The sequence below is a fragment of the Orcinus orca genome, chromosome 4 (genome assembly GCF_937001465.1).
Source record: "Orcinus orca chromosome 4, mOrcOrc1.1, whole genome shotgun sequence".
Lineage (NCBI taxonomy): Eukaryota > Metazoa > Chordata > Mammalia > Artiodactyla > Delphinidae > Orcinus > Orcinus orca.
The window spans coordinates 48,153,319-48,157,612 of NC_064562.1; positions in this window are offsets into that span (position 1 = coordinate 48,153,319).

Below are 4,294 nucleotides of genomic sequence, written 5' to 3' on the forward strand. Positions count from 1 at the left end.
ATATGCGTATACAAACTTAGGTTATCCGTCAACAGTTAACAGACATCTGGGTTTCCCTCCCCACTTTTTGGGAATTATGAATAGTGCTGCTATAAACATTCATACGAACATTTGTGTGGATATGTGTCTACATTTCTCTTGGGTATTATTTCTAAGAGTGGAATTCCTGGTCTCAGGGTAACTCTATTAATTTTTTGAGGTTCCAAATGATTCTCCAAAGTGGCTGCAAAATGTTACTATGCTTCATATTTTCTCCTTAAATATTTAGCCAGTGAATGGCTATCAGAAATTTAAAAAAAAAAAACTCAATTAAGTTGCCCCTTGCTTCCCATCAACCCTTCATTGATTTTTTTTTAACATCTTTATTGGAGTATAATTGCTTTACAATGGTATGTTAGTTTCTGCCTTATAACAAAATGAATCAGTTATACATATACATATGTTCCCATATCTCTTCCCTCTTGCGTCTCCCTCCCACCCTCCCTATCCCACCCCTCCAGGTGGTCACAAAGCACCGAGCTGATCTCCCTGTGCTATGCAGCTGCTTCCCACTAGCTATCTATTTTACGTTTGGTAGTGTATATATGTCCATGCCACTCTCTCACTTTGTCACAGCTTACCCTTCCCCCTCCCCGTATCCTCAAGTCCATTCTCTAGTAGGTCTGTGTCTTTATTCCTGTCTTGCCCCTAGGTTCTTCATGACCTTTTTTTTTTTCTTAGATTCCATATATATGTGTTAGCATACGGTATTTGTTTTTCTCTTTCTGACTTACTTCACTCTGTATGACAGACTCTAGGTCCATCCACCTCACTACAAATAACTCAATTTCGGGGCTTCCCTGGTGGCGCAGTGGTTGAGAGTCCGCCTGCTGACGCAGGGGACACAGGTTCGTGCCCCGATCCGGGAAGATCCCACATGCCGCGGAGCAGCTGGGCCCGTGAACCATGGCCGCTGAGCCTGCGCGTCCGAGCCTGTGCTCCGCAACGGGAGAGGCCACAACAGTGAGAGGACTGTGTACCGCAAAAGAAAAAAAAAACCAAAAAAACCCCTCAATTTTGTTTCTTTTTATGGCTGAGTAATATTCCATTGTATGTATGTGCCACATCTTCTTTATCCATTCATCTGTTGATGGACACTTAGGTTGCTTCCATGTCCTGGCTATTGTAAATAGAGTTGCACCTTCATTGGTTCTTAATGTGGGTCATTTGTTCTCAATCCACTCAAGTGTTCTCCCCTGCTCCAGAAGCTGCAGCAGTGGAACTTTGTAAATGATCGGTTAATGACTGTACAGTAGTGGATCATTTTTCAAAGATCAAGGTCTGACCCAGATAAGAAAAAGCAAAGTCCCCAAGTCTTCTAAATTTCCCCCTTATCCTTAGCATTTTCTCAGTGCTTACCAGGTAAGGTCAGAGATTTGTCTCTGTGGATGTTTGCTAAAGACAATGAAATCATTTTCTCTTAAAGCCTTTACTTCAGCAATTACCCAGCTCTCCTTTCCCCCTTGAAGTAACTGCCTGTAAATGTGATCAACAAGATAGAAATATTGTCTTTCCCCCGAACGTTAGAATTGGAATCAGCCACCAGCTTCCCCTTCTCCCACAGCCAGCCTGAACAGATTTTTCTTGTGTTTAGCTGGGATTCTCTCCCTTAGAGGGGACAGCACACATGAAAACATCTATTAGGGAGTCATGAAAGGCGTGGCAGTACAACAATTCCACGGAGGGTCCTCTGAGGTCAATGGGAATCCAGGATGAGCCTTTGACACAGAATCAACCACCTGCCCCAGTTCCCCAGGTGGGAGCTGGGAGCCCAGCATCATTAAGGTAACTTAGCACCGGGCTGTCCTGGGGCGGGTGGCTCGCCCCAAAGTGCCAAAGCATTTTACAGGACTTGTTCACACAGATGTGGGTGCGCTTACGGTTTGGGTACTTCCACGAAATTGCCAACAAAGTCAATGATGATCAATCCCCCTTTTTTCTTCCCATTTTCTGCCTTAGCCCCTCCATAAAGCTCTCCCCAGTTAGTGACAATTCAGGTCTGTGATAAGGTCTTTACCGAACTTTCTGCTAATTCTCCCTCCCTGGAAATGCCTCACCAACTTATAAGAGAAATGTGTGACTCAGCGTTCACGGCAGCGCTCCCCCTGCCCGGCCCATTAAGGCCACGTTAGGTTTTCTTTCCTCTCCCTACCCGCACTCATTTTGGAGGTAATTTGGGTAGTGCCTCCCCCAAAGGCCATCAAATTCAAAGGTTAAGCATTTTCCTGCTTTCTCCCTTGACCCCCAAGCACCCTGCAAAGGGTATGACTTCTAAAGCCGGCATGAAAAACAAGGGAATTTTGATAAAATAGTCCACATTCTAAATCTACTAGTTTTCCTCTCTGCTTTCCTTGATTAATCTGTTCTTACCACCTAGCAGGAAGAAAAGGAAAGGAGAAGAATTTTCTCTGAAAATCAAAGCTCAGTTCATGGCCTGCCCTCCTTTCTCTTGTCTGGAGATGCCGTCCCCAAGATCTGAAGCAACCCAAGGATCTGTAGAAATTCAGTCAATCTCTCTTTACCATCATGAGCAGCGAATCTCAGAAACTGAGTCGAGTGCCACTGAGGAGGATACTAAACGCAGCCTCAAGTTGCTCGAATCGTACGGCATATGTTGAAACCACTGAACAACTTCATCCTGGTATTTATGTGTCCATTTCCTTCTAGTCTACGTGCCAACTCTTTAACTTGACCCTTGCCACTACCTTTTTAGCCCTTCCATTCTATGTCCACCTGCCTCACTCAGGCCAACCTCTGTCGTGACGTCCTCTAGGTCCTTGGAGAAGGGTGATCTTCCTAATTAGGCCTCACACCACTCCCTTTGTCCTCCGGTTGAAATTCCTCTGCTAAAGGTCATCCAACCTGCACCTGAAGCAGGCTCCTGACCTCTGCCCCTAGGGATCCTTGGAGGCACATTATCTAGATTCTGAGGGCAGCTCCCTTATTCTGTTTCTGCAACAGTGTTGCCCATCCCGCTCCGTGGTCTGCTTCCTGTCTTCTCCCCACCCCTTCCCAGCCCACCTGGCCAGGGGCCACCAGCCAGCGAAGGATCACAGTGTCCCAACACCCAGCTCTGCCTCTCCTACCACCGTTTGTAACTGGGACACATTGGAACAGAACGGTGACACAAGAGTGTTTTATTTGAAATTTATTTTCCTGGGTGAGCACTGCCAGGCCTCCATACCTCAAATCCTCCCAGATCCCAGAAGAAAGAAGTTTTTGTTTGCACCTTGCAAAGAACACAGTTGCCAGCCTGCCATGCAGCCCTCAGCTGATCACAGGCGAGAACTTAGCAGGTATTCTGAGAAGCCACAGCCCTGATGGAAAAGGCCTTGGGGAAGGGTGGTGTGTGTGTGTGTGTGTGTGTGTGTGTGTGTGTGTGTGTGTGTGTGTGTGTGTGTGTGTGTGTGTGTGTGTGTGTGTGTGTGTCTCTATGTCTGTGTGGGTGCGGGGGCAGTGCAGCACTGAATGGTGGGTCCGTACCTTCTGTGGACATATTGGAAAAACAAGAAAATCCTAATTATAATGATATAAGCATCATTCTAGGGATATTAAACCTTGGCCTCTTAGAAACCACTAGAAGCAGGTGGTGATCTTAAGCCATTTGCATCCTTTATTTTGTAACACGGTGTAAACTGGGGAATATCAGCGCATCCTACCCGTTGTAGCGAACGGCAGCCAAGAGTGTTGTCTTTTGCTGCCACCTTGTGTTTAAGAGAAGAAAGTCTAAATTCATGGAGTTGCCCTGGCAGTGAGAAACCAGCATTTTCCAGCTGGAAGAGACCCTAGAAATCCTCTAGTCCAATTCCCTTCAATTCACGGATAAGGAGACCAAGACCCAAACTGGAACAAGAGGCCCTTCCTCCTTCCCCTGGGCCACCCCACTTCGCTGGGCAATTACACGCACAGCATATGTACTCAGGTCAAGTCCTCAACAACTCAGGCCATCCACGTATACGGCAGCAAAAATCAGTGTGTCTAAATCTGTACCTGTCTCATCCAGTAAACACATTTCCAAGGGATTGCAGTCATGGGTGACAGGGACAAGTAAACAATAATAGCTAACATTTATAGACTACTCACTATGGATCAGGAACTATGTGAAACAATGTACCTATTCTCTCAATTTTTACAGTCACCCTATGAAGCAACAACTATTTTATCCCCATCTTAAAATTAAGGAAACTAGGCTTAGAGTGGTTAAGTAACTTGCCCAAAGTCACACAGCCACATCTGGCAGAGAGAGAATTCAAAT